Source organism: Euprymna scolopes, chromosome 34 (genome assembly GCF_053919585.1).
Source record: "Euprymna scolopes isolate OS-2025 chromosome 34, ASM5391958v1, whole genome shotgun sequence".
Taxonomy (NCBI): domain Eukaryota; kingdom Metazoa; phylum Mollusca; class Cephalopoda; order Sepiida; family Sepiolidae; genus Euprymna; species Euprymna scolopes.
The window spans coordinates 3,716,443-3,729,476 of record NC_136515.1 but is presented as its reverse complement, the minus strand read 5'-3'; the positions used below and the strand labels follow the sequence as shown (position 1 = coordinate 3,729,476).

Sequence of the window (13,034 nt, the reverse complement as noted above, 5' to 3'; positions counted from 1 at the left end):
TACTACACTTTGATCATGTCACCCGGGCCCCGGAGGGCACGCGGGCAAGCGGCCTGACGGCCTGTGATTAGAGTCGAGTTTCACTTTTTTTTATACCGAAAACCGAATGTAACGCGTGCCGATGCGGGAAATGTGGAATAATTAACATTTGAAAGTCAATAAAATTAAATAGACAGGCGAGCTCCGTGGATAACTATGAGATATTACAATTTATAGATGGTATAAAAAGTTTTAAGAAGTTGTGAACCAAGCAAGCGCTTCTTTGAAAGAACCCTTTTGTGGACATCGAGGAAAAGCGTACATACATACATACATTTTCGCTTTTATATATATAGAAGAAGATCATATATTACGAGGAATAATTTGCCCAGTGGACTAATTAGCATAAAAAAAATTTTTTAATTAAATAAAAAAAAAAATTTTTTAATTAAATAAAAAAAAAAATTTTTTAATTAAATAAAAAAAAAAAATTTTTAATTAAATAAAAAAAAAATTTTTTTAATTAAATAAAAAAAAAAAATTTTTTAATTAAATAAAAAAAAAAATTTTTTAATTAAATAAAAAAAAAAAAATGATAATATTGTTTACCAAATTTCATCTGTGTTTGTATCACGTCAGTTACTACTGATTAATGTTTAGTTTTAAAATATTAAAACGGAGAAATGATTTGCAGCGATTTGTAATGGTACCTCTCCTTTTATCGTAAATAAAAAAAAAAAATATATATATATATATATATTGATGTACACCTAGGTTTGAATAGGGGCTCATTCGATCTGTAGTCAAAAGCTCTTCCACTGAACTATATCTTCAGATGACAATATAACTGGGTTTTTTTAAGAAGAAATGATTTGCTGAGATTTTATTATTTTCCTTAGTCGGTGTAACGTAAAATATTCCCCTGCAAAAATTCTTCTATTTTTATCTACTAGCGGTTCAGTATGTACTGTTCATAACTTTCCCGGGAGGGGGGGGGGTGTTCATAACTTGCCCTACGTGTGAATACACTTTATGTAAGATTTAAAATGTTTTGACCAAAATTTGTCTGAGTAATTTCGTAGAGACTGCAGAGGTCAATTTTTTTTTTTAACTTTGATACCAATTTTGACCCCCTTAACATTTAAGACTTTCGGTCTCAAATAAAATATAAAATGTTTGACCCATGTCCAAATTACCTACATCTAAAATTTCAAGTCTTTCGACCCAAAACTGGCAGAGGAATTTGGTAGAATTTGCAAAGGTCAAATCTTTCAACTCTGACTTTTTGGCAACCAAATTTTCGCCCCCAAAATGATTAAAATGTTTGCCGCATGTCTGAATACCCGTTATGTATAAATTTCAAATTTTTGGACCCAAAATTGGCTGAGTAGTTTGCTAGACACAGCAAAGGTAAAATCTTTTGAACTTTGACCCGTTGGCAGCTCAAATTTTCGACCCAAACTGATTAAACAGCTTGCCCTATCTCTGAATACGCTTTATGTAAAATTTCAAATGTTTCGACCAGAAACTGTCTAAGTAATTTGGTAGAGACTGCACAGGTCAATCTTTTTTAAAATTTGAGCCCAATTTTGACCCCTTAACATTTATTTATTTTTTTTTTTTAAGCTCAAATTAAATTAAAAAGTTTGATCCATGTCCAAGTAACCTACATTTTAAATTTCAAGTGTTTAGACCTAAAATTGGTGGAGGAGTTTGGTAGAGTTTTTAAAGGTCAAATCGTTGACAACCAAACTTCGTTCCGAAAACTGATTAAAAAGATTTTCCGAAATCTCAATACCCCTTATATCAAATCTCGAGTCTGCAGTCCGAAAATTGGCAGTTATTTTATAGGGACATGTACACACACAGACATTTTCACTTTTATAGATATAAAAATAATAGAGAAAAAATTGTTTTTAAAATCGGATTTTTTCGATTTTCGATAATTATCGGATTAATTTCTGTACAAAACATATCTAAGAATACTGCCAGACATATAAATTAGTTTTGTGTGAAATTTGCAAAAGATAGGCTCAGCCGTTTCGGAACCTATGAGGAAATCTCTCTCTTACACACACACACACACACACACACACACACACACACACACACACACACACACACACACCTGCAAATAAGTAAAAATAAAAATTGTTTTTTCTGTTGTATTTTTGTAACTTCATAAAAAATTTAAAAAAATATATATAATTCAATTCCCATCCCGGCTCTTGGTGTCCTTGATCTCCTGCCCTCCATTGACGAGGGAAATTTCACGCCCCGATTGACCTTCTTACCCATTTTATGACGCCCGTGTTCAAAAATCGGGTCAAGCGAGAGAGAGAGAGAGAGAGAGAGAGAGAGAGAGAGAGAGAGAGAGAGAGAGAGAGAGAGAGAGAGAGAGAGTCTTGGGGGGTTGATTTTAATTTTTCGGACTTGTCGTCGTCGTTGGTATGTTGCTTCTGCTGATGACAAATGGTTGGGTAATTTGTGTAACTATGCACTTACAAAATATGCGTTAAAAAAAAACAAAAACAAAAAAAACTCTGCCCTGTTTTGTCTGTGTCGGCTGATAAATATTTTATGCTGATTTGTGTTTAAATGTGTTGAACATAAAGATATATTGAGTTTGGTACGAAAACGTGATAAAAAAAATTTCGGTACTTATACAGTTTAAGCAAGACATTAAAAAATGAAAATATCGAAGAAAAAGAAAAAGAAAAAAAAAGGTTATATTGTACGTATCCGTTATGAAATGAAGTTCCATAACAGATGTTAGGAGCCTGTCTCTGCTCTTATTTTCATGGCAAGTGCTTGTCTGACTTCCAATCTATGGTCATTCCTACGTTCAAGTGCTCGTTTGACCTTCAATCTATGGTCTCCCTTTTGCCAAACTTTCACAAAAAAAAAACACTCGTCTAGTTACAACCACTTTCCTCTACTCTCTCTCTCTCTAAATCTAAACTCAAATTCCATGAACAAAGTTTCTTACTAAGAACTGTCCGCCTATGAACTCTGTTCCACAGACCTGATTCTCAGCTGACAACAACATGGTCGTCTTCAAGTCCAATACAAACAAGTTCTTGTAGAGTTGGAAGCCACATGATTTGTTGTTCAGTAGAAAAAACAAGGATTATTTATCAAAATAAAATGTTAGTAAAAACTAATACATAAAACTAGTGGTAGCAAATAATGGGGGAAAAAATGGTAAAAAAATTTTTTTTAAGTTATCGGTAAAAAAAAAAAATAATAGTGAAAACAACTAATCTTTTTTTTTTTTTAATTACATTTTTTAATTACATTTTCACCCCAAACAAGGCACATTGCCAATTTGGTGTAGGGGGCTACTATCAGGGGCAACAACTACTGGGCCACTATGTTGGGATTTGGGGATAAGATGTCGGTTCACGTTACACTTGAACTTCTGCATGTCAGTACTGTTAGGGAAGCAGGGGCCTGGAATGGAATTCCAGAGTCTAGCGGTTCTGGGGAAGAAACTACTGGAGTAGAAAGATCTTTTACATCTAGGGATCTCTACTGTGTGGGGGTGGGATTTAGCTGCCTGTCGGGTTTATCGAGATGTCTATGTCGTGAGGACACAAGTGTCTGCAGTTCGCCAGAGCATTCACCATTAAAATACTTATAGAACAGGCAGAGGGATGCAACGTCTCGTCGATGAGATAGAGGCTGAAGCTTAGATGCCAGTTCAGGGCCTATCAGATTGGCGACTCTCTTTTGAACCTTGTCTAGGAGCGAGAGACTAGTAGCAGATGCACCAGTCCAAATGTGATAGCAATACTCCATACATGGGCGAATGGTCGCCTTATAGAGGTACTGGATACTTTCAGGTGTTAGTAGTTTTCTAGCACGGTAGAGAGAGCCTACCTTCTTTGCAGCGGCCCTGGCAATGCTTTCAATGTAATTGTTCCAACTCATGTTTCCTGTGAACGTTAGGCCAAGCAGTTTGAAAGATGTTCTCTCAGATAAAGAGTCGTTGGCCATTGCTATTGGTAGCAGAGAAGGTTTCTTGTAATTATTGAAGGAAACTAGTTTAGTCTTGGCAGCATTGAACGCGACCAACCACTTTTGTCCCCATTCCACTACAGATTGGAGGTCATCCTCTAGTGTTTTTGCCATTTCTTTAGATATGTGTTCATTTGTTTTCCTGTTATGCCTGTTATAGAGCATGGTGTCATCAGCATATATACCCATCTCAGATGCAATTTTGTCGGGGAGGTCATTAATGAATATTAGGAAAAACAGAGGTTCAAGGATAGACCTCTGAGGCACTCCCACAGTTATATCATATTGTTTGGATGTACGACTGTCGAGGACAACCTGGATTTTTCTCTTATCTAAGAAGGATTTAATTATGTTAAGTATTCTACCAGTGATACCGTATGATCTAATTTTCCTGAGGAGACCCTCGTGCCATACCTTGTCAAAAGCCTTTGATATATCTAGAGCTACCGCTCTGCCCTCCCCCACTTTGTCCAGTGAATGGTGAGGATGTCTGCTGTGGAACGGGCTTGTCTAAATCCATATTGTTGGTTAGTCAGAAGTTTAGCATCTGTAAGGTGATGGACTAGAGCATGGTTAATTATGGTCTCTAATATTTTGGCGAAAAGTGTGAGGAGGCTAATGGGGCGATAATTTGATGGGTCAGTTCTTTCGCCAGAATTCTTGAATACTCGTACAACAGAAGCAATTTTCCAACAGCCTGGAAAGCAAGATTCATTAAGGCATTTGTTGTAGAGTTTGGAGAGAACTGGAGCTACTTCGGCTGAGCACTTTTTTAATAGCACAGCTAGGATGAGATCGGGTCCACATGCTTTTGAAGTGTCAAGGTTTTTTATGATAGCATGCACCTGAGCAGGGGTGATTTTTAAATCATCTAGCATGACGTCTGTCCGCAAAGGAATGTCAGGCAGGGGGTGGTTGGAGGGGCCAGTGTGGAGTTTGAGGCAATCCAACTGGCAAGCATATTAGTCTTGTCGGTTGCTGAGCAAACAACCTCGTGATTGTTGGTTAGTGGGGGAATTGTTGATTGCCCATTATTTACTACACTGTTATAGATTTTCCAGAAGTCACGATTTCCTAATTTTTGTGCTTCGATGTGTTTGTTAGTGGTTTCAGTAAATTCTCTCTTAGCTGTCGCTATTTCTTTCTTAACATTACTTCTAGCTTCTATATACTTCTGTCTGTTTGAACTGGACTTATGTCGGTTTAATCTGTGGTATGCATGCTGCCTTTGAGCAATGGCAGTTGCGCAAGTAGAAGTAAACCATTGGGGAGAGTGGGGTTTGCTATAAAATTTCCGCATGGGAACATGTGCTTCAATTGCCATTTTGAACCATTCAGTGGTCTCATTTGTGCACTGTTCAGCAGGAAGAGAAAAAATATTTCCCCATGGGGCATCTCATAAGATCTCTGATGGTTTCCCAGTCAGCCTTTTTATAATATCTCGTTGTTTTGAGCACTGGCTTTTCAGTTTTGGGTCTAGAGTTTAGGGCGATTTCCACCATTATCACTGCATGATCAGTGTTCCCGAGTGGGCTGCGAGCATTAATCTATCTATATATATATCTATCTATATATCTATCTATATATCTATAAAAGTGAACGTGTCTCTGTATCTGTGTGTCTGTCTGTGTACATTTCCTTACGCAATAACTCTGTCAATTCTCAGCCTACAGACTCGAAATTTGATATACAGGGTACTGAAATTTGGGGAAATCTTTGTAATCCATTTTCGGCCAGAAATTTGGCTGTTAAGGGGTCAAAGTTCAACGATTTGACCTTTGAGAACAATGCATACTCCTCTGCCAATTTTGGGTCTAAACACTTGAAATTTTTATATAGGTTCCTTGGACATGGATCTAACTTAATAACTTGATTTGAGCCAAAAACAATAAATGTTGAGGGGTCATAATAGGAGTCAAAGTTAACAAATATTTGACCTCTCTGGTCTCTACCAAATTACTCAGACAATTTCTGGTCTAAACATTTGAAATTTTACATAAAGTGTATTCAGAGATAGGGCAAACTTTTTAATCGGTTTGGGTCAAAAATTTGAGTTACCAATATATAAATGTATGCATGTATGTTTGCATGTCTGCCTAAAACTTTCGACAGAGGTGACGGATTTTCACAAGATCAGTATCGTTTTGAAGTTCGACCCTTCAGATGACAAATATCGAAAAATTGGCTAAAAACATTAATTTCTGAACCCTCAACTGGGCTCTTTTCTACAGGGAGGGGGTCGCTTTTTTCGCCGATATTTTCGAAAGTCATCCCCATGGGTGATGCTTTTGGATGGAATCCTTATGGTTGAGCAGTTCGTGCAACTATTGACTTAGCCCCCTTACTTCGGCTAGATGGGTGATCGGAGAGGCCTTAGCTGATCAATCTTATTTTCAAAAGTCAAAATCTTTTTCTTTTCGTTTTTTTAATTTTTTTGTTAATTTTCTTCCCAAATAGATGCTAGAATTCCTATTTACAATGCCTCCCCACGGACAGTGTTAGACACCAGGGTAGTTTTTTAACATGGAGAAAAGGAACAAAAATAAACATTGTCTCAGTCGTGAAGGATTTCTTCTCCACTGACAGAGAACAAAAAATGATCCTCATTCCATCCTGGGCAACATCGGGTCTTCCTGCTGGTATGAAACAATTCCTTATTAATAAGAAATTCCTTATCTATTGATAAACAATTCACGATCTGAAATTTAAAACATAGGTTAGTGAAGGGCGACTATCCTTAACTTGGTTTTCCCGGCTTTCTGCTTGGCTGTAGGAACTGCTTAGGTCTCGACAGACCAATACGGTGATGCTTATTCAATCCAGAGCAACGTCAGGTCTCCCTGCTAGCATAAAACAAATCCTTGTAACAAATTTTTTAAATATACTGAACTGTTTATGGCTAAATATGAGAATGGCAGACTGTCACAAACCTTTGGTAATAATGTTCGCTTTTCTGTGTGCGCTTCTTATTCCTTAGATTGTTAATGTATTTGAATTGAGCTTTAAAAGATACCCTAGGTGGCGAAAGGCGACCGTGGATGAAGCATCCTTAACTTAGTTTTTTCCGGCTGTCTGCTTGGTTGGAACAGAACTGTTTGTGGCTAAAAAGACCAATGCAGAAATGGCAGACTCTCGCAAAAGTTTAAAACATCTGCTCTCTGGACTGTTGATATTTTCCTTTCTGCATGATTATTTGATACTTAAGATATCATAGGTTTGTGGGAAGGATGAAGCATCCAAATTTAAAAGATGGCATAGGTTGGTGAAGGGTGGCTATGGACAAAGCATCCTTAACTTAGTTTTCCCGGCTGTCTGTTTGGCTGGAGCTGACCTGTGTGTGGCTGAAGAAACCAATAAGAGAGCGACAAACTTTGTCGCAAACAACGATAATAATGTTTTGCTTTCTTTGCAACAATGTGTATCGGCTTCTCTCCCCCTGCTTTTAGATATGCAAACTTCCTTACCATCTTCGGTCCTGGATATGATCTTAAACTATATCCGATGGTGAGGGCCCCAGCTTGCAGGCCTTAGGGAGTGTGGAGCCACCCTTTAATTGCCATTGCTCCCAGGTCCACTCTGACCCGGAGTTGTAGCACCTGTTAGGGTCTCAACTATGGGTTAAATAGAATACGACTTAAAAAAACAAATATACTATATTAAAAAATCGTTCTTCAAAATCACCAGATTTGGCATTAAATAACCTGAAAAGGGTTGATATGCCGTAAAACAAAACAACCAACCAATCCTTACCATCTGCAATGCTCTCCCATTCAAGTCAATTGCGTTCATGTCTCCCCTCATAACATTTTTGTATCGGAAGTTGGAATGTTACGACAGGACAGACCCCAGTGAGTAATAAGGCAAACCAGATAAGTTTCAAAATGAGATTTGGAAAAGGTCAGAATCGGACCCAGTAAGAAAAGTGAAAAAAAAAAGAATGGTGAATGCTCTGACGAACTGCAGACACTTGTGCCCCCCACGACGTAGACACCCTCGACAAACCCGACAGGCAGCTAAATCTCACCCCCACACAGTAGAGATCCCTAGATATAAAAGATCTTTCTACTTCAGTAGTTTCTTCCCCAGAACCGCTAGACTCTGGAATTCCCAAACTGTACTGACATGCAGAAGTTTAAGTGCAACGTGAACCGACATCTTGCTGCTCAAATCCCAACATAGTGGCCCAGTAGTTGTTGCCCCTGATAGTAGCCCCCTACACCAAAGTGGCAATGCGCCTTGTTTGGGGTGAAAATGTATTAAAAAAAAAAAAAAATACATATTGAAATCGTAGGAATGCAGAACGATTGTCATTGTTCTTGCAAATAGCTAAATATTATTTATGTCAGAGATAGATATTTAATTTAGAAATTCAGTTGATTTTTCATTGTTTTAGAAATAACTGGATATTAAATTGCCTTTATGTCTCCTCTTGCAACATCTTTGTATCAGAGTTGAGGATGATCAGTGAACCTTCTTCCAAATGAAAATGAGACCATCTGTTTAGTTGTGGGTGTCGATCTATAATACCTTATGATATGAATACTAGTACATGCAAGTCTTTTCCTCCGACAATATTGTGGTTAAACTATAAATACCGGTTGGTGGAGACATTTGGGTGATGTCGAAAGATATGCAGTCCTCATGCTTATAACTCCTGCTTTGATTATGACACTCGTCCATATTACAATATACCAGATTTATTACTCTAACTGAATCAACCACACTCAGTTCCTTTAAAAAGATATATTTCTCTTTCTCGGGATCATATCATCTTAGGACAAGATCCTGATGGCTGAACAGTCTGTGGTCTTGTGACTTGCAGTAATAAACTTCAGCTCTTCGGCTAATCAATAAGGGTTAATCTAATCAATTTGCTGGTCACCTTATGCCTGGTATCGATAAATTCATCTCCAACCGTATTATTCAATCTGGTTATTCTAAAAATGAAAATCTTATTGCTCCATTCCATTTTCTGAATAGATACTAGATAAGTTCCCAAATGATATTTGGAAAAGGTTAGAATTGAACTCAGTAAGAAAAGTTTAAAAAAAGAATACACATTGAAATCCTAGGAATGCAGGACGATTGTCATTGTTCTTGAAAATAACTAAATATTATTTACGTCAGAGAAAGATATTTAATTCAGGAATGTAGTTATTGTTCATTCTTTTAAAAATACCTGGATATTAAATATGTCAGTTAAAAGAATGGACAATGCGAGTTAAAAAAATAATGATTAAAAATAGGTTAGATATTGAACAATTAAATTTGGGAATTCTTTGTTTGTTTTAAGATATCTCACTACTGATGCAATTCTCTATCTCTATAAAAGCCAAGTATGTCCAAGGATGGAATACTGCTGCCATATCTGGGCATGAGCTGTTAAAAACAGCCTATCCTACCTTGACAGAGTACAAAATAGACTTTGTGGCTTAGTGGGGGATGCCCTTTTCTCTACCCTGCAACCTCTCTCCCACAGAAGAGACGTTGCGAACCTATTCTTGTTTTATCGCTATTTCCATCGCAGGTGCTCATCTGAACTCCAATCTCTGGTCCCCCCTCGCCAATCTTTCTTGAAAAACACCCGTCTAGCTGAATCCATTGTGAAAAATTTCCCCCACTCTTTATCTGTGCCTAAATCAAGACGTGGATTCTATGAACAAAGCTTCTTTCTTAGAACTGTACGCCTGTGGAACTCTGTTCCGTCTGCCTGCTTCCCACCTGACTACAACTTGGATGTCTTCAAGCCCAACGTTAACAAATTCCTAATGAACCACCCTCTTAAGTAAACACTTCATCAAATCTCCACACTAACGTACTGTACTTGCAATAACCCTTATCCCTGAGTGGCTTCCGGGCCTTGATAAGTGGTGACTACCGTGTAAAAAAAAAAAAAAAAAAAAAAACCGTGTTTGGACATACATATGTAAAATCAGCGTGAATAAATTTCATGTGGAACAGCAGGCCTCTTACGTCATCAGGAAAGGAGATTTCCAATATATTGAGGCAGAGTTCGAAGTTAGATAGTCAGTCAGACTGAGAGACAGAACCAGAGAAAGTTTGAGTCGGCCACACTGGGAGCTGATGCCTCTTAGAGAACAGTTTCTGATAGTTAGTTGTTCTATACACGTCCTGAAGATGACAGGTTATCAGTAGACAGCTGTCCTGTACAGGTTTCCGAACTTTATAATTTTGTAGCCAAAAAGCAAAAGCTACTTCCCGTGTTGACATAAAGACAACCTGCAAGGTTGCTAAAAAAAAAAAGGGTTAAATTTTATGGAGCAATTCTGGTTTTTGATTGGTTGGTAGCAGAACGTAAATTAATTTGATTCGTCAGTTTCTAGCAGCGGCATCTATAAATAGAATCTCCCAACTGTGAGGGACCATACTCCCATTATAAGTCAGAAATATTGCAACAGTTTGTTCAGCCATATTAAAAGCCACCGCTACTATTCAAAGCATACACAAGGTCAACAATATTTTTTTGTTTTAACTTATTTTAACATGTTGAATAATAAAAAAAAATCTGATTTAAATATACAACCATATTTACTGCTTTTAGTAGCGCTCCTGTGGATTCTGACGATTTATTTTTTCAGGCCTTACTTAAAAATATTTTGCATTCAAGGAAAGAGCAAGGTAGAAACTTGGTTTTAGCAGTGCTTTTAGTAGGTCCTCCTTAATTTTAATTTGCAGTAGTGCTCTGGAGGCTTCCTGAGTTTTATTTTGATCCTGTCCTGTCTGTAGTCATGTGACTTGCAACAATCCACTTCAGCTACTTCAATCTTTCCTCGTAATTAGCTGGTTAAGGCGTAAATACCGGTTGGTCTCCATCTGGGAGAGATGTTGAAAGATATGGAAACCTGAGTGACATAAGGGATTCAAGGAAGGCAGGGAGTCTGTGAGGGATGATGAGATGTGGGAGGAGTAAGGAAGCCTGGCAATAATGTTCTCCTTTCTGTATTTTCCTTTCTCCGCAACAACGTTCATAAACTTCTCTTTCCCTGTTGGAACAGGTTTCCTTTCTATATTAGCAGTCATCTGCAATCCCCCCCACCCCCACTAGAAATCAATTACCTTCATCTCTCATCTTAAAACATTAAATAATCAGTAGATAGTTGATAAGCTCCGACGAACTACAAGCCCTTGTACCTCCACGACCTAAATACCTCCAGCAAACAAAACAAGCAGCAAAGTCCCACCCCTTCACAGTAGAGATCCCTAGATGTAAGAAAACCTGCTACTCTAATAGTTTCTTCCCCAGAACGGCTAGACTTTAGAATTCCCTTCAGAGTTCCTGCTTCCCCAACTGTACTGACATGCAGAAGTGAACAGACATCTTGCTGCTCAACTCCCTACACAGTATTCCTGCAACTTAGGTCCCTGATAGTAGTCCCTACATCAAAGTGGCACTGTGCCTTGCTTGGGGTGAAAATGGACCTCCCCCTCCCCCACCCCCCAAAAAAATAAAACATTATGATGTTCTAATCTATATATTGTATTAAACTCTTAGGGGTCATTGTTGCCCAGCATATGCCCCCCCCCCCCTTTTTTTTTCCTTTTTCAGACGTTTTGTTATATAGATACATTGAGAGCATTGCCAAGGCTGCTGCAAGGAAGGTTGGCTCCCTCTACCGTGCTAGAAAACTACTTACGCCTGCCAGTATCCTATACCTCTATAAGGCAACCATTCGCCCATGTATGGAGTACTGTTGTCACATCTGGGCTGGTGCATCTGCTGCTTGTCTCTCGCTCCTGGACAGCGTTCAAAAAAGAGTCGCCAACCTGATAGGTCCTGAACTGTCATCTAGGCTTCAACCTCTGTCCCATCGACGAGATGTTGCATCCCTCTGCCTGTTCTACAAATACTTTAATGGTGAATGCTCTGACGAACTGCAAACACTTGTACCTCCCCGACGTAATTTATTGGTTGCACTTTTAACAAATGCTGCTATTCTTTTCGCTATGGTTTTTGAAATCAAACAAGCACTTGTTAAATCAACAAGTTTGATTTATATTTTACTGATAGCATAAGACGAGAGAGTTTGGTCAGTATGTGGGTTAGTCAGTGTGGCTAATCGGGGTAACAATATAAATGTCAATCACTGTTCACTCTCTCTCTTTCTCTGACTTTGTTTTCTTATGTTTATGTCCTATATTGAAATTCCATACATCGGAATTTGATTGTTCATTTATTTTGACATTCTTATTAGTCGGGATTTCTATTGTTTTATTACTTTTCTTTAATTCCAGTACTCCATCCTAAGGCGTGCTTGGCTGTTATATATATAAAAGTATTATATCGAAAATAGTCCACCCATTTTTAAAGTTTCTCACATTGAAACTTGAAAAAAAAAAACCCTGTTTTTATCAATTTGTCAAGCTTTAGTTTACAATACGATTTTTATCGTTTCAGATGCAAATTGAATGGACGCAGCAGTTGAATTTGATTTTTTTTCCTTTTATGCTTATATCCGCAAGGATGCGGGTTGTAACGGATAAAGTTGAAGGAGAAAAAAATTCAGTTGTGACACTGATCTCGAAGTTGAAGGTTCAGTACTGATCATACGAAGAATATGTTTCGCGAATTTGTATAGACTTCTACCAGTGAATGACTGACGGAAGAATACCAAAGGGGATTTAATATGGATTCCCGAGTTCGTTAAAATATATGCTGTCCCATTGTTTCATGACCCCAACCCTTCGATCGTAAAATAGGTTTGATTGTAATGGAGTGTATACGAGCATGTGTACAAACAGCAGCAGCATCCACTGTTAAAGCACATATGCAAATTAGCAAGTGTGCACACACTTGCATCACAAGAAAAAAGGACAACATGTGGTCAGGGAGAAGCAGAATGCGCACTGAGAAAGATGGACTTGTAAAGTTGAAAGAGATAAATGGCTGGCTATGGCCAGCATGAGTGAGGTTGGGAGAAGGAAAACCGGGGCCGAGTGAGATAGACATGTGGCCCCGTGGTAGTAGCGAGAGACTTTTCAGCTGTTGTTGAGATAGCGGGATTTTGTTAATCTCA

General features: G+C 38.1%; 1 protein-coding gene across 2 annotated transcripts in view; it reads left to right on the top strand.

The window, feature by feature from the left end:
- Positions 1–13,034, top strand: part of LOC145259090 (tyrosine-protein kinase Tec-like) — a 208,792-nt gene that overhangs the window by 85,332 nt on the left and 110,426 nt on the right. The gene's annotated exons all lie outside the window — the stretch shown is intronic.